This window comes from Lissotriton helveticus, chromosome 3_1, assembly GCF_964261635.1.
Source record: "Lissotriton helveticus chromosome 3_1, aLisHel1.1, whole genome shotgun sequence".
NCBI classification, from domain to species: domain Eukaryota; kingdom Metazoa; phylum Chordata; class Amphibia; order Caudata; family Salamandridae; genus Lissotriton; species Lissotriton helveticus.
Window position 1 is genome coordinate 2,008,942,171 of NC_136061.1, and position 22,225 is coordinate 2,008,964,395.

The following is a 22,225-nucleotide window of genomic DNA, read 5'->3' on the forward strand; positions in this document are numbered from 1 at the left end:
CTGATTCTGTCTCTAACATTCTATCTCCCTTCTATAAAACTCTGATTAAGACTCCTACCTCTGACTCTGTGCAGAGACGTAGTCAGCTTCCCAGTACTGAAGAAAGAGGAATACTAGATTCCACTGCTCTTAGATGGATTTCGAAAGTTGGAAGATATACTGTACAAGATGTATTAGATACATTTATGCAATGGAATGAACCGACACAACGATATGTGTTCGATGAAATGTGTTTCCTTCTACGTGAGGAATTGGAAGAGGATGACCCTGAATCAAATCTAGAAGAATTAATTAATGTTCAGAAAGAGTTTGCTGCAGGTATGATAGTTGGACAAAATATAAAAGAAGCGATGGAACTGGTTTTAAGTTATAGGAATGACCCATCCCTTCGTTCTCCGAGGGAGTCAGAGAAACGTAGTACGAAACAAAATCGTCAATATCCAATGAGAGAGGTTCCACCAATTTGGCGTGAAGCTGTGCAAGCTAATGTAAACCTTGGTATTGCAGCCGCTCCGGCCCAATTCCAGAGAGTATGGATACATATTCCATGGAAGCGAGCTGAAGTATTAGCAGTGAAACAGGCCTTGCCAGATCCGCGTAAAAATCCTGCAGGGTACTACAAAGAGTTGGCTCAAACAGTTGACGCTTGTGTATTAAATCTAGCTGACATAGATCTGCTGTTTGGTAATGTAGTACCGCAACCAATTTGGGCTAAAATTCGTAGAGAGAATCATCCAGTTGCCCTAGGTGGTGATTGGGCAGCTATAATTGCAGCGGATGGTCAACAAATAGGTGGTTCTAAACCTGAACCCTTAATTGCTAATTTGCCCGGCAGAATAATCGACTTAATGAAGACCCTAATGCCAGCATTACGCGTTAACTGGGACAAATTGTCCGCGTGCAAACAAAAGAAAGACGAAAGCGTCTCCGACTTTTTCACAAGATTCGAGGAGACTTTCGTGGATCACAGTGGTCAGGATATGAGCACAGAAGGAGGCCAGAGATTATTTGTTGATAAATTTGTGCACAATCTGTTGCCAGAACTTAGTGGTAAATTAAAGAATTCTGAAAGTGCGTGGGCTGTCTCTACGACTGCGCAAATACTTGCTACTGCCCAGTACTATGAAAATAGGGACAAAGAGGAGAAAGAAAAATCAGATAAAAAGACGAAAGAGTTAAAAACTAAAGTTCTTTTACAGCAAGCATATCCGCCTCGCACCAATCAGACCAATACACAGCAAGGGTCAAATCAAAGAACGGAGTATAATTCTCAGAGGCCACAGTACCAATGGAATCAGTGTGCTTATTGCAAAATGGAAGGCCATTATAAGACTGAGTGTCCGGTACGGGCACAAAATAATGCTGCGGCAGCTCAAAGAGGTCGTGGTGGTTATATGCAAAACTCTAGAGGTCGAGGAAGAGGTGCTATGCCTCCACAGACAAGTGATCGCCCTTCTAATTATTTCGACCAACGAAATGGACAATCTGCCCAACAGAATAGGTCTCAACAGTATCATGTTGAAGATTACTATGAAGCTAGTGAGGAAGGTCAGCTAAGGGAGTACTAGGACAGCCATGGACAAAGAGAGGGAGTAGTATCAGTTCCAGTAGATCAGAGTGGGCCTTATGTCGCAGTAGCAACATCAGGTATAGTCGAACCGTTTCTGTTGGATACTGGTGCAGCAAAAAGTTCTATCATACATGCGAAACTCCCTGGCGCACCTTTGTCTGGCTCAACAAACGTTTCAGTAGGTTTTTCAGGCGCCCCTGTTCACAACCCTGTTTCTGGTCCTTTGTCTATTTCTGTTGGACCCCGACAATTGAAAGCACCCCTGATTTTGACGACAGGTTGTAATGAAAATCTGCTTGGTTTAGACTTGTTAAAACGCCTATATGCGACATTGTACTGTTCTCCAGAAGGAGTACAGCTTATGTTGGGTAAAAGAATCATCTCTCCAATGTATTTGTCGATGGATGCACTTCCACCAGAGCTGCGTTCACTCCTTGATACTCTTTGGGCGACTGGTCCTAATGATGTAGGTCTTTTAGAAATTCCACCATATGTAGTAACTTTGAAGGCGAATGTAAAATTTCCACGAATTCCACAATACAGAATATCTAGTGAAGGTGAGCGTGCGCTCCTACTAATAGTACAAGATCTGATCAAGAAAGGCGTTATAGAAGAAACTAGAGGTAATGTCTGCAATAGTCCTGTACTGCCCATTCTGAAACGAACTGACCCAACAAAACCTCCAGTATATAGATTTGTAATTGATCTTAGAGAGGTTAATAAAATTGTGATTCCACAGTTTCCTGTGGTTCCAGACATTACTGCATTGTTAACGTTGATTCCTGCTACAGCAGCATGGTTTTCAGTTATCGACTTGAAAAATGCCTTTTTCAGCATTCCGATAGCCGAGGAAAGCAGAGATATCTTCGGTTTCTCTCTAGGAGGACGAAGCTTCAGGTTTAAACGCGCTCCACAAGGTTATTGTGAAAGCCCATCCATCTACAGTCAAGCATTAAAAAGCCAGTTAGACTCATTTGTACTTCCTCCTGGTTCTGCTTTAATACAATATGTCGATGATCTTCTAGTGGCTGCCGATGACAAGGAAACTTGCAAAACAGCTACAATTTCCTTATTGCATCACTTGTCAAATTTGAATCACAAGGTGTCACCTTCAAAAATGCAATACTGTTGCCAAGAAGTGACCTACCTAGGTCATCTCTTGTCAAAGGAGGGAAGGAAGTTGACCCCAGAGAGAATAAAAGCAATTACACAGATGAATGTTCCTAGCACGCAGAGAGAAGTACGTGCCTTTTTAGGTATTACCTCATATTGTAGGCAATGGATCCCAAATTTTTCTCTTTTGGCGAAACCGTTGGTAGCTTTGACTGGGAAAAATGTTCCGAGTCCAGTGCCATGGTCTGCCGAATGCCAGGAGAGTTTTTCTGAGTTACGAAATGCACTGTGTTCAGCTCCTGTATTGGGTACACCCGATTACAGTAAACCATTCACGCTCTATGTCCATGAGAGAGAAGGTTGCGCATTGAGTGTTTTGACACAGAAATTTGGTGATAAACAACGCCCTTGTGCGTATTTTTCATCAACATTAGATCCAGTAGCTAGAGCGTTGCCTAGTTGCTTGAGAGCTACAGCCGCAGCTGCAGCCTCCATTCGACAATCTGCTGGTTTAGTAATGAACAACATGCTAGTAGTTATGGTTCCTCATGCTGTAGATACACTCATGAACCGAACCAAGACGCAGCACCTTACCAGTGCTAGATTATCAGGTTACGAATTGACATTGCTAGCGAGTCATATTCAGATCAAAAGATGCAATGTATTGAATCCAGCAACATTGTTACCGACTAGCCAAGAGTCGAGTGATTCCGAACCACACGACTGTTGTTTTAAAACTGAGGAAGAAACAAAAGGACGAATTGATTTAAAAGACACTCCATTATCAGATCCAGATGGCACGTTGTATGTTGACGGGTCTTGCTTCAAATTGGAGAATGGTGATGTGACTGCTGCCTATGCAGTAACGACTTTGAGTACGATTGTGGAGACTGCGAGAGTGAGTCAGAATTCTGCCCAGGCTGCAGAATTAATCGCGCTGACAAGAGCGTGCGTTTTAGCTAAGGGAAAGAGAGTGAATGTGTTCACAGATAGTCAGTACGCGTTCGGCGTGGCCCATAGTTTCGGCCGTTTGTGGAAAGAGAGAGGTTTCATTACGTCCCATGGGACTAAGATTCAACATGGCCAGCTAGTTAATGACTTGTTGGAATCTCTAACCTTGCCGACTGAAGTTGCGATTGTGAAATGCAGTGCTCATAAAGCAATCACGGATGATGTTGGTCGTGGGAATGCTTTTGCTGATGAGACTGCAAAACAGACAGCTAGAAATACGATGAGTAGAATGTATGTTGCAACGTCTGCAAGATGGATTTCTGAGTCTGGAATGTGTGAAGACACAGTGGAAAGCGTGAAAGAAATTCAGAAAGAGGCGACTGAGGAGGAAAAGCGTGCATGGAAAGAGAGCACGGGTAAATTGGACTCGAGTGGGTGTTGGATTGACTTGTCGGAACAACAGCGTTGGATGTTGCCTGATGCGTATGTGCTTGCAGTAGTAACGATGGCACATGGAGCAGCGCACATCAGTTCTAAAGGGATTTGTAAGATGTTGGCTCCAGTTTGGAAGAATGATGGGATTAGTAAGTGTGCAGAGAGAGTGGTGAGAAATTGTATGGTATGCTTGATGCATAATCCTGGCAAGGGAATCCCCACACCTGCAGGTCACTTCGCTCCTCCTTCCTGCCCCTTTGAAGTGATCCAGCTAGACTTCATTCACATGGATCGTTGTAATAATCTGAAATACGTCCTAGTGGTAGTTTGTGCGTTCTCCAGATGGATCGAAGCATACCCACTGAAGGACAATACTGCTTTGTCCACTGCCAAAATCCTTCTTAAAGAGTACTTCCCCAGATTCGGAATGCCACGGATTGTATGGTCAGATAACGGAAGTGAGTTCGTAGGGAAAGTTATGCAGAGTGTGTGTGCCGGCCTAGGGATTAGACAAAAGTTCCACAGTGCGAATCATCCCCAGTCCGCGGGTTTAGTTGAGGGTTACAATGGCACCCTTAAACTGAAACTTGCTAAGATACAAGCATCCACGGGTTTGCCCTGGCCAGATGCACTGCCTTTGGCTTTGTTATCAACAAGAGCAACTGTACATTCTAGAGTAGGGCTTAGTCCATATGAAATAATTTTTGGTCGTCCTGCAAATGTTTGGGGGGTACCTAGACCGAAAGAATTTAAGCAGCTGGAATACCCAATGTTAATTGATTATCTTTTCGACTTGACTGCTAAATTGAGCCTTATTCACCAACAGGTTTTCGATGCATTGCCAAAGCCACCGGAGAGTCCAGGTCATCAGCTGAAACCTGGGGATCAAGTAGTCATTAGAAATTTTGCAAGAACGAAAAATCTTCAGCCCAGATTCGTTGGCCCTTTCCAAGTCCTATTGGCGACGAGAACTGCTATTCGAGTGGCCGGAAGGAAGAATTGGATTCATACGACACATGTCAAACGTGTGCCTCTGCCACTTCCTTACGACAACTGGGTAAAGAAAGGAATCGGTGCCTCTGAAACAGAACAAGTCCCCAGGTTCATACCTTTCAGTGATGCAGAACTGATCACAGATACATCAAACTCTGACTCTCCTCCTGAAACTGCTCTTTTGAACCCTGAACATTTGCCATCTGCGAACGTGAACATTGTAACGTCAGCTGAAAATACATTGTTTCCAGATCAGACAGTTCCTGCAAAACTGAGATACAACTTGCGACCTCGCAATATGGACAAATAAAGCAGGCAACTGCCAATTTTCACATTTGAATTTTCTGATACATTGCCTCCAGCCAGGAAGTTTACTATTATTTTTGTTGTTTTAAAATTTTGCCTTGCCGTCTGGGTAGCCGTAGGGTCGTGGCTGTGTGCCTAGTTGAATCTGCGGGGGTCAGACATAAGGTCGATCTTTCTGTTAGTTCTGGGAACTCCCAGGACTGATAGAGGCATTTTCATCTACGTACACATCATCAGTGGTCACGAGCGGATTGTAGAAGATGGAGCTTCCTGAGCTGCAACGAAAGAATGTAATTTATGTTCGCAGAAATAGACTGTACAGAATACTTCACAGCAAATGCTTTCTAATGCAATGTGCAGTTACATTTTTAATTGTTTTGATAACGTTGGTGGGTGGAATCATCTTTGGTGTGCATTTGATTTTTATGCCGGTAACTACAGTACCTCCCCTTGATCCTACTACTTCTACGGTTTCTTCTATGCATTCTTTTCACTCGTTTCCTGAACACGAACAAGCTCGACGCTCAGAATTTATTAACAATACATTTGTACAGCTCTTGCATCAACACCAACTGGTAGTTAATACTACAGACTGCTGGGTGTGTGGCTTGATACCTCACACTATGGATAAAGGCATTCCCTATCTAGTCTTGCCTTTCAGCTATAATGGATCATTTCAGGCCTTTCAGACCATTTTTTCATATGCCCTTGAGACCTATCCTCCGCGTCCACCAAGGTCCACTAAATACAACTCAGCCAACAAAGCTTTAGTCCAGGGAATTATTGACATGATTAAAGACGTCAATAATACTCCATCTTACCCTAGAGATGAATTACGGGTGTATTTGAGTTGGAACTCTACCGAGTATCGCCTTAGTTTGGGAGAAAGCAAGCGTAAAAGCTCCACTTCAGTTTGGGTCGTGCCTCACCGAGGTCAGGTCTGTTTGCAAGGAAATGGGAGAAATCCGAGAGCTCAGCTAGGGAGGAGTGAGTGCGTTGAGACTTACGTATTTCCGTCTAACTCCTCCCCTGCCTTCCTTACTGCTAGGGGTACTTACTTCATCTGTCAAGACAGAGCGTATACATGGCTGCCTGCTGACTTCTCAGGTTCATGTTATATTGCTCGATTGTTACCTCCGACATACACTGCTTCCTCTGATTATCACAAGACCAGAGTAGCAAGGGGTGTCTTCAGCAAGGAAGATACCGCTGGTCAGGAAGCTGGAGACTTCTTCAAAGGTTTCCTTCCGTTTTGGGGGCCTATGGCCAATAGTAGAAATCTACGTCAACTAACACGGGTAGTTGAATCTACTATTACAGAAACTGCTGGTGCCCTTAGTAACTTAACAGCTGAGCTTCAGGCGGATCGTCTCATGACGTTGCAGAACCGAATGGTTCTAGACGTAATACTTGCAGATCGAGGTGGGGTATGCAGAATGATCCAATCGAGCTGCTGTGTTTTTATTCCCAATAATGCTCCAACCGTCTATGAAGCGATCTCTAAGCTACACAAGATTTCCGACTCTATACACGTAGACAAGGGAAACTGGTCCTTAATGGAGTGGTTTTGGACTCTGGTATCAGCGTGGGGATGGAAGGTTCTGATGGTCATTGGTGTCATCCTAGTATTTCTGTTCTCATGCTGCCTTATTATCCAATGTGGTCCCGCTTTGTGTAGTCTCTGTGCTGCAACCTGTTTCAGAAGACCACCTGCATTAGGAGAAAAGGCACGAGACAGGATGATGATGCAACAACATGTCACTGACATAATGAGCATAGAGTTAGATTCTGACATAGACTGAGTAATTGCCTATGTAAGGGCAAAAGGAGGGTCTGAGGTTCCGTGACGATTTTACCCGTGTTTGTAACATTGTCGCAAATGCATAATTTTGGTATCAGTGAACCGCAAATGATCCATTTAGTATATCCTGGTGTTTTCGCTATGCTACGAGCAAGAGCACTCCTGTTACAAACACATTTCTGTTCTACCCGTGGCATCCATCTTAGAACAAGGAAGCCATTTTGTATTCCTTGCCCTCACATAGTCAATGGACACGCTATGACCTCTTTTCATTTAAGGACACGTAGGCTTTAGCCGGCAATTCACCTTGCTAGTGACACGTGCACCTTAGGCCAGCAACGCTGTGGCAGCATGACTCGGCAAGAGCTGCCTCCTCAGCCTGAGGCCAGTCCTGCTATACTGGTTCTCGTGTTCGTTGGCCTGATCATGATTAGACGGCCGAAGCTGGTAGCCGTGCCCATTTACGACCCACAAACATCTCTTATCCTACTCTTCTATCTTCTGCACCTGGCTCTGCTCCTTTCCTTCTGGGCCTTTATTAGGGGGAGGTAACGAAATTTACGATGAGGCGGTCCGGGTCTTGAATGGAAAGTTGACATGGGATTATGATGGAATAGTGGGAACCCCTCGTTCGTAATGTTTTTAACATCAGATATTGTTGTCGATTCCTGTGCAACGCCAAATATTTATTGTACAAGACACAAAGGTTTTGGAATGTGCTAACATGTAAAGAATTTGCCTGAAGCCCAATATTCAGTATATAAGGAGCAACCCTCTTTGTACAAATTGAACAGGCTCCTAGATACTGCCCATGTGTAGTTTCTGTGACTTCTGTGTCCCTGCAGTAATAAACCTTTGGTCTTTGACGCCACCATCGAGAAGCTCGTGTTTCTGTTTGTTAGTGCACCGAGACAGGTTGAACTCCGGGGTCTTCGGGTGTTTTCCCTGACACCTCTGGACGGAACCAAAAAGTCCAGAACTCCACCTTTGGCCCCATTCGCACATCGGTCCGCAACTGACACCATCTCACAGGCCAACAGGGCGCCCCACGCCGACTTTTACCATTGTAGGATGGCCACACCAGTACAGCAACTTGCTAGACATCACCTCGGTGCCATCCGGATCTTGGCATCTCAGCGCCTTGTGGTGTCAGTCAGAAAATATTGTTGCGCTGCCTTTGGCCCCATTCGCACATCAGTCCGCTACTGACACCATCTCACAGGCCAACAGGGCGCCCCACGCCGACTTTTACCATTGTAGGATGGCCACACCAGTGCCACAACTTGCTAGACACCACCTCGGTGCCATCCGGATCTTGGCATCTCAGCGCCTTGTGGTGTCTTCTATTCCGAAAATATTGTTGCGCTGCCTTTGGCCCCATTCGCACATCGGTCCGCTACTGCCGCCATCTCACAGGCCAACGGGGCGCCCCACGCCGACTTTCAACATTGTAGGATGGCCACACCAGTGCGGCAACTTACTAGACACCACCTCGGTGCCATCCGGATCTTGGCGCGTTGTGCTGCCTTCGGCCTATTCGCACATCGGTCCGCTACTGACGCAAACTCACAGGCCAACGGGGCGCCCCACGCCGACTTTCAGCATTGTAGGATGGCCACACCAGTGCTGCAACTTGCTGGACACCACCTCGGTGCCATCCGGATCTTGGCGCGTTGTATTGCCTTCGGCCTATTCGCACATCGGTCCGCTACTGATGCCGCCTCACGTGCCAACGTATTTTCTCCGCATTTTATACCCTATGCCGCATAACAGGTCATGTGACTTGTTTATAAAACTTTTCATTGGTTCATTTTACTTTTGGTTTCCTAATGATGGAAGGCTTGATCATATGACCTAAAAACAACACTTTTCATTGGATGAAAACTTTTTTTTTTCCCAAACGATGAAAGCCCCACCTTGTTTCTGGATGTTTCAGACTGAAGCTGGCATCAGCATGAGAGCACCACCATCTCGTAGCTCCGTCGTGGTCATTCCGCGAGCAATCATGGCAGCCGCTCCCCACCAGAAGCCTACAGGAGTCGGGGGCCCCCAAAACTTTTGATGAATCCTCAAGGCGGAGGGGACGCTTTCGAGAATGGGGTCCAAGACCTAGCAGACAAGCGTCCGATTTCCAAGGTGTCCCAGGGCCATTTCAGTGGACCAGGCCCAAAAAGGAAACAGCCTGCCGCCATTTTGAGAGTCCTGTGACAGCCGCCTATCGCTGCACCGCAAGAGTGGGCGCAACTCAGCTGAATTGCGGCTTTTGACACAGTGGACCAAAAACGGACGGAATGGCAACTGAAACGGTAAAGGGGCGCCCCACTACAACAGATGACACTCCACCTGGAGAGGCCCGTTCACGCCGCCTCCCCCGGGGCGCCCCACGCCGTTATTCGGAGCAGCATTGTAGGATACCAAAACCAGTGCGGCAACTTACTGGACATCACCTTGGTGCCATCGTTCTGCTGCCTTGGAACTATTCGCACAACAGTTTGCTACTGATGACCCACCCCCGCGACGCCCCACGCCGGAAATCTGGACGTTGTGCTGCGTTGGGACTATTCGCACAGCCGACCGCTACTTCGTTGTTTTTCCCTAAAAAAATTTATATGTTATTACCATTTTTGTTTTCTTGTATATATTTATAAGTTATTAAAGTTTTATAATCTTACTACTTTGTCGGAGTGCTATATATTTTTAATGTGACACATAATTGTAAAAACTTTGATGTACAAAGAGTCATCCCTGGAATCTTCCGCTTCAGGCTCGGTCCCCTCCCCAATCACAATACAGGATGGTTTTCAGATAATAGGAACGCGTCTGCTGTGACGGATCTCATCGAGTGTGGGCCTTGATCTACTATAACTCCTTTGAAGAGGGGTGATTCTTTACAGCTGGGGCCATAAACTACATCTGCAGGGCTAGCTGATACCCTAGGACCGGCCTGGACAATCGGACACAGAGGAAAAGGAGTGTCAGAGGGTGCGGTAGTGAATAGGGCGAAAGGGAGGTGTCGGGCGGGCACATGGTGTGATTCTCAGGGAAGAGCAGCGCAGATGGGGGGAGGTTTATTACCCATGCATAAGACAGAGAGCGGGGGTGACCACTGCCTGGGGGAGATGCTTGCGAGGGTGGGGAGCCATGCTAAGGATCGACAGCGTGCACAGAGTGGGTCTGGTCAAGGCATCTAAAATGGCTGCCGTGCACGACAAAAGTGTGGCATTTGAAAAAAGACAAGATGGCGCAGACAATGTTTTTCAACACTTCCTGATTTCCTTCGAATCGAACGTTAACAGACGTTGGGGCATATTACCAAAGTTAAGCGATATTTATCCCTAACGATGCTTAGCAACGATTTTTTTACCGCTAAGCATCGTCAGAAATTATCGCAGATAAACCTTGCTATTATCAAGGTTTATCGCAAATACGATAAAAAACGACCGCAATGCATTAATATCGCTGAAAACTCAGCGATATTCATGCATTACCGAGCTAATGCTCTTAGCCATGTTATCCACCTCCCATTGGATAACATAGCTAAGAACTGCTCAGGGCAGGTGCTAGCTTTTGGAGATATTCGCGCTTATCTCGAATATTTCCCAAAGTTGATAATAGGAGATAGCGATGTTAGCGACTGTTTCCAGTCGCTAACATCTTGGCATGCCCACTTTGCATGTCATTAGTGATAAATATCACTCACATGCAAAGTGGGGCCCAAGATGGTCGCTATCTCCTACTAGCCGTCGCTAACTGGTGTTAGCAGCAGCTAGGTAATACAGATATAATTTTATCTCCGCGAAGCGGAGCGCTGTTACAGATATATATCTTTTTTTGAACGTTAATTTCTCAAAATCCACTGAAGCACATATATTGAGACCTAGCAAAGGCACATCGAGCTACCAGTCCCTACAATTTTGCCAAGTTTCGTGCAAATCCATTCAGCCGTTCGATTATTATTATTATTTTTTTTTTGCCCCGCGGGGCCCTTTTAAAACCTCCACATCAAACCTAAGAGGTCAAGGAGGATCTACTATGCCCCCTTATGGTCATTTGCCCCTTCGCTTTGGCCTCCTCTTGTCTCTCGAACCTACCGAGAGACAAGATGGCGGCCGCTACGGACTGTTTGCAATGTTTACAGACGCCGGAGAACCAATCAGCTTCGCAAACCTCCGTTACGCGAAGCGGAGCGCTGTTACAGATATATATCTTTTTTTGAACGTTAATTTCTCAAAATCAACTGGAGCACATATATTGAGACCTAGCAAAGGCACATCGGGCTACCAGTCCCTAATATTTTACCAAGTTTCGTGCAAATCCATTCAGCCGTTCGATTATTATTATTATTATTTTTTTTTGCCCCGCGGGACCCTTTTAAAACCTCCACATCAAACCTAGGGGGTCAGCGAGGATCTACTATGCCCCCTTATGGTCATTTGCCCCTTCGCTTTGGCCTCCTCTTGTCTCTCGATCCTACCGAGAGACAAGATGGCGGCCGCTACGGACTGTTTGGAATGTTCACAGACGCCGGAGAACCAATCAGCTTCGCTTCACAAAGCTCCGTAACGCGTAAAGTCCGCGAACCGGAGCGCTGCCCGGTCCGCTGTTACAGATATATATCTTTTTTTGAACGTTAATTTCTCAAAATCCACTGAAGCACATATATTGAGACCTAGCAAAGGCACATCGGGCTACCAGTCCCTACAATTTTGCCAAGTTTCGTGCAAATCCATTCAGCCGTTCGGGCTAAAAGTGAGGCCAACCGCCCTATGGAAAACTCAATGTTAAAAACACGTTTTGGGACCCCCCTTTTTTCTCGGCCCCCCCTTGACGAACCCCCCCCAAATTTTCAAGGGCTGCTCAGAAACAAAATGTGCCATTTTCCTGAAAATTTCAGCCAATTCCGTCCACAAACGTCAAAGTTATTAGACATAGAATTTTCAAAAATCCCATAGAGAAAAAATCCTAACTATATATACCTACTGGCGACCGCCAGTAGGTAATATATATATATATATAACACAAAACAGAGAAAACATTAACAATTCAATTACATAACATTGAAATATTTACCAAACAAATAAAAAAGACACCTTAAAAATATATTATACAACTTTAAAAGCAAATACAAATGTAAGCAATACTGTAAAATTAAAGTTATAAACAAATATTTTAAAAATATATATATATTCAACCAATATTAGGAATTTGAGTCTTGGATTAATATATATACTATTCCCACTGCAGTTTATGCAACAGTAAATAAAATGTAGGACTTCAGAGTGGTTAAACATACTATTACCACACAAACAGTGCAACAGTAGGGAAAATGTTGGACCTCAGAGGGGGTTAAATTTACTATTCACACACCGGTCTGTGCAACAGTAGGGAAAGCACTGCAATTTGGGAGGTGTTAAATTTACTAGTCCCACTCCAGTCTGTGCAACAGTAGGGAAAGCAATGGACTATGGAGGGGTAATATTTACTATTCCCACTCCAGTCTGTGCAACAGTATGGAAAGCATTGGACCTTGGAGGGGTAATATTTACTATTCCCATTCCAGTCTGTGCAACAGTAGGGAAAGTGTTTAACTTTGGAGGGATTACATTTACTGTTCCCCCTTAAGTCTGTGTAACAGTTGGGAAAGATTTTAACTTCGGCTGGTTAAATTAACTGTTAGCAGTCCAGTCTGCACAATAGTAGGAAAAGCGTTAGAGTTAGGAGGGGTAAGATATATTTTTCCCCCTCCAGTTTGTGCAACATTAGGGAAAGCATTGAACTTTTGGATAAACAATGTAATAATTAATTTTCAATTTAAAAAAAATGCTAACTGTAATAAGATTGCTGCTACCTCGTTTAAGTTCTGGCTGCACTGGGTTACTTACTTAAGGGTCGGCTGACAATATCACTCTTCAGAACTCCCCCTGAAAACCACAGAACACCAATGTTTGGAAGACCCTCACAACTGTTGTGCCGCCACAAAAGTACCCTAAAATTAAGTATGGGCGAATTTTGCAGATCTGTGGTCCGCGAATTCGCGCAAAATCACAAAAAAAGTCTGCGAATTTGCAGATTTTCCCGCAAAATCGCGGATTTTTTTGCAATTTCAATCTACTCAACTGGAGAACTTTCTACTGGCTAATCAGTAAGTGCTACCTCGTTGGGTAAATGTATAGTGCTTTTCCTACACTGCAGCTGCGTAAAGGGCCAGAAGATTTGTCTCCACTGACCATGTGTGCCTGTAACTTTGCCACCGCGCCGAGGTCCCTTGAGTGAGCTGTCCATCATAGTTCGGAAAGGTTGGGAAGACGTTTGATACCGCTAGTGTGTGGTGCGGGGCTTCTATGCGTGTCAACATGCCTCTTGTGTATAAAGGGTCAGAGAGCGAGCAGGGCAGCAGGTGAGGAGAAAGCAGCCTCCTGGTCACATGAACTATACGGGGATTGCGCTCGAAAAACTCATGGATTCAAAGACCTCCCTCTAGTGTTACAGCTCATTTTCGACAGCAGATATGGGGTTAAAGCACACTTGCCCAGCCTTGACCGTGCTTACTAATGTTTTGGGCTGATTAAAACGTTACTGAATTTGAGCTTCAACTCGTGCACCTGCTTTATTTATATCTGTAAGTGCTTCCTAATGAGGTTTAATTTTGTGACAGGAGCCTTGTGCCAGAATGAATCCTGCCCTGCATAGTTATCCACGAAGATGCCACCATTTTGTGCAATACCTCTACTCAACTGGAGTACTTTCTACTGGCTAATCAGTAAGTGCTACCTCGTTGGGTAAATGATAGTGCTTTTCCTACACTGCAGCTGCTTAAATGGCCAGAAGATTTGTCTCCACTGCCCATGTGTGCCTGTAACTTTGCCACAGCGGCAAAAGGCGCCGAGGTCCCTTGAGTGAGCTGTCCATCATAGTTGGGAAAGGGCAGGAAGACATTTAATACCGCTAGTGTGTGGTGCGGGGCTTCTATTCGTGTCAACATGCATCGTGTATAAAGGGTCAGAGAGCGAGCAGGGCAGCAGGTGGGGAGAAAGCAGCCTCCTGGTCACAGGAACGGGGATTGCGCTCGAGAAACTCAGGGATGCAAAGACCTCCCTCGGGTATTACAGATAATTTTCTATGGCAGATATGGGCTTAAAACACACTTGCCCAGCCTCGACCGTGCTCACTAATGTTTTGGGCTGATTAAAACGTTACTCAATTTGAGCTTCAACTCGGGCACCTGCTTTATTTATATCTGTAAGTGCTTCCTGTTGAGGTTTAATTTTTGGCCCACAGGAAGCACTTACAGAGTTAAGGCAGGTGTCCGAGTTGATGCTAACTTTGTAATCATTTTAGAATGGCGCGAGCAAGCACTCTGGCAGCTTGCCGGCGCCATTCTATAATGGTTACAAAGTTAGCTTCAACCCGAGCACCTGCCTTAACTGTGCTTCCTGTGGGCCAAAAAAAAAAAAATCCGCCCGCTCATGAATACGCTAATTTTTCGGCAATTTCGTGAGATTCGTTGATCGCGAAATTGGAGAAAATACGCAAATTTGTCGAGCGGAACGGATTTTGCGCCCATACTTACCTAAAATGTCATAAACTGTCTGTTTATCCATGACCTATACTGGGACCTGTGCACATATGTAACCAGACTGTCGCCTTCTTAAAAGCATGTGTGTTAATAGTATTAACATGTGATATATATATATAATTTGGAACAATGTACTCTGCAGGATATGTACTCGCACCTTGTATTTCACTGCATATCTTACCATGCATATATAAGAGGTTTGTCATTCCTGCTGATGTAACCCTTTGTGACCATATCTCATTACGTTTTAGTTTGTAGTAGGTCTCGTTTTTACTTTTTATGAGTTACCTCTCTTTCGTTCCTATATATTCTACAGTCTATCACCTAATCTTGCATATGAGATTTGTTCACTCTACCTACGTACCTTGCTATGTACTTACGTCACTGTTTTGTTTTCTTCTGCTTCTTTTGCAAAAACCCAATAAAATCCTTGAAATAAAAAAGCGCTTGTTTAATTATTATTTTTTAACTTACACCCTTTAGCAACACACAACTAAAATATAATGAAAATAAATAAGCATAACAAAATGTACATACCTGATAAACAATACATAAATAATGAGCAATTAATAATTATTTGTTAATTAATTATGCCTTAATTACCTTTCCATCCTATAGCACTACAAACCCAGCAACTTACACCTGAAATATAACTAAAATATATAAATGATCCACAATTTACATATTTATTGTTCAATTAAATATATATTATACTTTCATAATTCATAATGTTTATTTTATTATGTAATTAACTTCTACTGTATACTCCTACAAACCAATCAACCTGCAACTAAAATATAAATAATCAATATTCAATTAAATAAATAAACTTAATTAACTTTCACTTAAAATTACAAACTATATTTACAAAAATGAATAAAGAATCTACATACAATACTAACACATACATTAATATATACATTAAAGTAGTGTCCTGCGAATATGAACGGCAGGACCCTTTTGGTCCATGATGGACTTCTTAGGAGAATGACATAATTGACTGGGTACGGTTAATACACTTTATGACACACTGCATGCAGTTAACGATTGCACGCTGAATAGTGAAGAAGTGCACTAGAGGTCTCTGTGTGATGTGGTCACTTGCATGCTCCTGGATTGGGGAGGACTCTACTACTGGCAACCACAAGGGAATATGTGACCCCGTAGAAATAAGACTGCTTTCCAAGAGATTTTTCAAAGGCCTTATTGTGACCGCTCAACATCTTGGAAAGTCCATCAAAAGAGAGTTGTCACCTTTCAAGCACCTGCCTCGATGTTCATCTCCTCCAGATGGTAGAAGTGAGACATGTCCACCTGAGAGTCCGAAGAGTCAAACTCATACACCTGCCTTTGCATCACCTGTACCCGAGGTGGGTCTCTCTCCTATGCCTCATCAATCTCACATGGCGAAATCTAGAAGAGTGGTCTGAGCACCTTGATAACTCATTGAGGAAATATAATGTATAAATGTATTATTTGTACTTTTATTTAACAAAGGGGGAGATGTAGGGTATTGAGAATATTAACAGCAGGACCTTTCTGGTCCCTAATAAATTATGTAGGAGAATGACGTAATCGACTAGCTGTGTCTGGGTGTGGTTAATAAAGTTTATGATGCAGTGCGGGCAGTTAACAATTGCAATCTGAAGAGTAAAAACGTGCACTACAGAGCTCCATGTGTGACATGGTCATTTGCATGCTACCTGGCTGAGGAGGACTCTACAACTGGTGATGAGTAGGAAATATTTGCCCCAAATAAACAAGACTGCTCTCCTTGAGAGTCTGCCGAGGTTCAGCAAACTGCTAGTGTTTGTTACGTGTGCCTCAGCAGGAGAAAAGCAGGCGACGGTTGGCGTATGTGGAGTCAAAGTGCCACTCCAGCCAGTGCAAGATGTTCGAAGAAGGTGAAGGCCCTCCGGAGAAACCTATTCTCAGTAGACCAGGGACCTGCTGTGTACCACAGACTCATCATATATATATATATATATATATATATATATATATATATATATATATATATATATAGAGAGAGAGAGTGAGAGAGAGAGCAATAGCACTAAAGGCAGTGACAACCAGGTACAGAGAAGCAATGAATGCATTGACAGGCAAGTACAAAAGAGCATCAATAGCAGAAGCACTCAGGCACAAGGAAATGCTAAAGGCAGTAAAAACTGGGTACAATGCAGAAGGTTGAGAACTGTGATAAACAAATGCAAGAGACAAAACCATCACTTGGCGCCAAAGATGAAAAAGAGGCCATGCAACATCAGATTGGCCGCGATGACACCGGTGAAAGCAAGCGGCCAGTGCGTACAGGAGGTGCAGGTCCAAGTGGACAGCAGATGTCACTGGAGCGGCCTCACTCTCAATGTCAGTAAGGTCCAACACAAGTTACGATGCCGCCACCTCCAAAAACCACTGCTTCCATTCGGTACCTCAAAAAAGCAGTGCTAAATGGACTGCATGGATCAAAACATTCGATGATTTTATTGATGCGCTAGAAGAAGCAGATAACAAAAAGATCATCAAATACTTAAATAACCTTGCAGGTGAAGGAGTGAAAGAATAAATAAAGAAAATACCACAGGCTGATAAAATATCTTAATGTCAAATTAAGGAGGCATTAGAAACAAAGTTTAATCCAATGCCAAATGTCAACTATGAAAGGTATATTTTCAACTAGGCAAAACAGCAAGCTGGAGAAAAAATGATGAGTGTGCTGAAAGACTTGATGAATTCAATGATGAAGATGCCATACATTTCAGAGTCATCAACGAGTGCCTATTCGACTTGTTCATACTATGTAGGCTGAGAGAGAAGCTCAATCTAGAAAAGCTACTCATGACTGTGAGAGCAAAGGAATGTGCAAATTGACAGGCTGCTATGGAAGCTGGAATAGCCCAGAGTGAATCAGCATTGAACATGAAAAGTAAGCAGAGACATAATGTCAAGGGTCATAAAGTGATGTCTCAGAGGAAAAAGATGTTGCGCTTCCAATGTAGATTCTCCTTCCCACACAAAGGTAAATGTCCCACAATTGGACAAGTATGTCAAGACTATGGGAAATGAAAACATTTCATATCAGTTTGCAAGGTGAAAGAGAAACCAACTGAGTTGTGTCTAAAAGAGTCCGAGCACCTTGGCGACTCATTGAGGAACTATAATGTATAAATTAATATTTGTACTTTTTATTTAACAAATGGGGATATGTAGGGTCTTGTGAATATGAACAACAGGACGCCTCCGGTCCCTGATGGACTCTGTAGGAGAATGACATAATCAATTGGGTGTGGTTAGTAAAGTTTATGACACTATGGGGGTTATTAGGATCCGCCACCCTATCGGCTATCGGGACCGCCCGCCCGACATTGATATTAGGATGCGCCCGCCACAGTGGCGGGCGCATTCCTCAATTTAACATTGTGGCGGGCGGTGCTCACTGCACCACCCGCCACAATGTTAAAAAAAAATGCACGCATTTAAATGATCGAAGCGGCAGGCACCGCACGGTGCCTGCCGCTTGATCATGTAAATGCAGGGGGGTACCACAGGTACCCCCCCGTGTGCCACCCCCCTTTGGCCTTCACTCTGGGGGCCCACAGGGGGCCCCTAGAGTGAACACCGCATGCCTTTCCGTGGCGGCATCGCCACCATATTACTCGTTTTCTGCCCCGGCCGCAAGGCGACCGGGGCGGAAAACAGGCGGGCGGTGTTTTTCACCGCCGCCCTCCCCCCGCCATCCTATTATGGCGGGGGGATTTCGGCTTGCGATGTCGGGTGGATTGGCTCTGCCAGGCCGGCGGTGGCCACCGCCAGCCTGGCGGAGGCAATCCGCCCGACATTGTAATGGACCCTATGTGTGCAGTTAACAGTTCCATTCTGAAGAATAAAGACATGCACTCAGGCACGGCTGGTACACTTAAGAGTGGTGAGGCAGGGTGGGGAGAAGTCAACAGACGACGGGATAGGGAAAATCAAATAAATAAATAAAACCACTTACCTTGCATTCACCTCATCACAGTCATGACATGGCGAGCACATGATAAGTGGTTTTATTGATTTTTTGTATCCTATTTTCCCTAACCTGTCGTCTGTCAACTCCGCCTCACGCCGCCCTACAGCTTTTACCTGTACCGGCCGCACCTGTGTGCACTACAGAGCTCCGTGTGACGTAGTCATTTGGATGCTACCAGGCTGTGGAGGATGCTACATGAAACACAATAAATTAATTAAAACACAATTTTCTTTACAGCTATATTATTGAAAACAATATTTACAACAAAAATATTCTTAACAACAATATTACTTAATTGAAAAAAGATATTCTTGACAACGGTATTTCTGTATCACGATATTTTTGTAATACAATAATTTGTTTCTATATTTCCGTCTTCTGCTACACATTGTTTTTGGCAAAAACTGGAAGAGGCAATAATTATGGCACCTGATAAAATCTCGCAAACCACACAGAGGCATTGGTAATCAAGGCATGAGACTCCTACTTTTAGTCATCCAGATATTGCTTTTCTTCCCTCAGTGAAATATTGCCTTATATAAAATAAAAAAAATATATAGAATAGGAAGCAGCGCTGACACACAAAGGTGATCAATGTGATTATGCAAAAGTGAAAAATCAAACTAATTATTCTGTGAGTGAAATGTAAACCTACCTGTCTTTTTAGGAAAAACAAAACAATACAATACTGCTTTTCACATTCTTAATGAATTTTCAATATCTCACACCACCCTCTTTTCTCTAGCAAGCCAAGTAGCAACCATCTGCACCAAATGCCACATCCTGAGTGACCTGGAGGGCAACCGTATCTGCGGCACAAGGAGCCACCTTTGATTGAAAGAGAGATTGCAATATTCATGGGGAAACATTTTTGTATCAAAGGACAAAAGCCGCCTGTCCGTTCCCCAGCACTTGGGACAGAGCCAACATTGCAAAACCCAATGCCTTTTTCATCTGGCTTTTAATTCAGTGGGGGCTCTGGGCGCTCAATACCTTTCACAGAGCGGGGTCCGCATGCATGAGAATCAATTAACATCATCAGTTTATGCAAATCGTGCATTTGGAGATGGGGTCGAGATGATGCGTGGTGTGGTTGATGGTATGCACGCCTGGAAATATTAAATGGCGATTGAAACAAAGCATCCCCAAAACACTGCACCGGGAGCCCCTCCTGCACGCCAGAGAAGAATGTTCCTAATTTATCCATTCATGCTTTAGTTATTTTCTATGAGGATTAGCTGCGGCAGATTAGGTTATCTAACAAGTGTAATTTATGAAAACGTTCTGTCATCCCTCTGCTATCGCGCTCAGATGACACATTACATCGCCTTTTCTGAAAAGAATATTAATAGCGGCTGATGGCTCTATCTGTGGAGATTTATGTTGGCGGTGATTAATTCTGCAGCCCTGATTGCTAGAAGCTGAGGTCTCACTATGAAGGTCCCTGCGCCACAGAGGGCTGATTGAGTGTGTGCCTTTTTTGGCTCATAAGTGCACGGTCCGGATATGCAGGAGCATTCCACTCCAGCGCTTTACATGAGGGTCTGGAACACCTGCATAGACCACTGCCAGACCCCTTCCTCTGGTTCCAGGCGATGCCCCCTGTTCATAAAGGATCATTTTGGAATTGATCATCTCGGGGGCTCGATAGCACACATCTGTGTAAAAAAAAAAGTAACTGAAGGAAAATGAGAGTAACAGTGGTAGACGCTTATTCGCATAAACTGTTAATGAATGATGACAAACTAAGGATCAATTTAAAAAGATGTACCGCATAGTCAGTGGAAGGGTATGCTTCCACTATGCTCCAGATTGGTGTTCCTCAATCTTATTCTCAGCTTTCAGGTTAATTTGTTATAGCAACATGTTTTCCCCGAGTAAATGGATATCCACATTCTGTAAATACAAACACTGTAAAATTAGTTTTCATTTGAAAAAAATAAAAGCTGAAAAAATCAAAAAGAAGAGCAAAGTCCTGCAATGTCTCCTGAACAAATTGGCTTTCAACTTAATTTGACCTACGACCTTCCAGACTTTTTATATTGCTCTTCAAAGTTCACTCACCCAGTGTAGGATGAAGATCATAGTGAGAAGGCATTGCTCTGTCTATTGATGGGCAAATGAACTTCGGTACCAGGAGAAAGCTGAGCCATGAAATATTGAGTCTTTGGTTACCAGAAAGCTAAACAGCCAACAGTTTTGATTCTCATCCGAAATTGGATTATCATAGGAACTCAGGTCAAATCACTGATCTTGGGAGTTATGTGAGTAAAGTGAATAACAAGCCTTTGCATTGAGTATCTACATTCTGCAAATGCTTCAATTCCATTCGAGCTAAAGTGAGACCATTGCGTATGGCTTGAGTACTGTTGTCAAAATATGTCAGATAAATAAAATTAAAAAAAACAGAAATGACACGGAAATAAACTCTTTTGAGTCAAAGATAGAATCCTAAAAGGATGTACATGGAGCTGTGATTTATGATTGCATACTGAAACTCTGATATATTACCACTGTGATGTTCAACCTTGTCAAGGAAACAAAAATACTATTCATTAATTGTATCTCTCTAATTCTCACTGGCCCAAAGTAGTTTATTTCCATGCTTGTCCTGACCTTGGCAGCAAGGAATATGTGGACAAAGGTTCAGCCTCAAGAGTGCCTGAAAGTAAGTCGACAGTTCTGATTATCAAGCACTTAGTGATGTTGGTCCTTTCTATTCCACCTCCATTGTGTTTTGACATTCCTTGTCAGTGCTGTATTTCAGATGCTATCTCTTTCATGAGACTCTGGGGGTACCCACATGGCATGTCTCAGTAGATAGGCAGAGTCATATACTGGCTCGTAATGCAATGTATATAATTCTGTAAAATACACATCCTTTATAATACAAATACTTGGGGATACACTTGGACCGAGGGGTTCCCATTCGCCACGCATTATGAAATAATTTTAAAAAAGGAACTGCTCTACTGTTTGCATTCTGCAAGATATCAAAACAGTTAAAAGGCCCATTGCTGACCCCACTTTACGCAGTTATCAAAGCAAAACTACTTCCAACGATTGCCTATGGAATCGTGGTCCACTATGGAAACAATGCACCAATTCTAGATAAAATTAAAACACGAGTGTACAAAAGAGTATTTAGTTTGCCATGTAATGCCTCACCAGCTCAGGTGCGTCTAGAGTTTGGATTACAGCACCAAATACTCCATAAAAGGTACGAGACAATTAAATTGTGGTACAAAATATGGCTCAATCGTGACCTAGAAATCAACTCGGCACTCTGGGAAGCCATGCAAAACGATCGAAAATCCCATTACACAAAGTACCTAAATGCTTCTTTGAAAATAACCAAGATGGCAAATGTCTGGCAAAGGAAATTACCATTGACATCATTCCAGCTGATCGTGAAAAAAGCAGCAAATTCGCACTCTCTAATTGAAGATAAAGCAACCTTAAGCC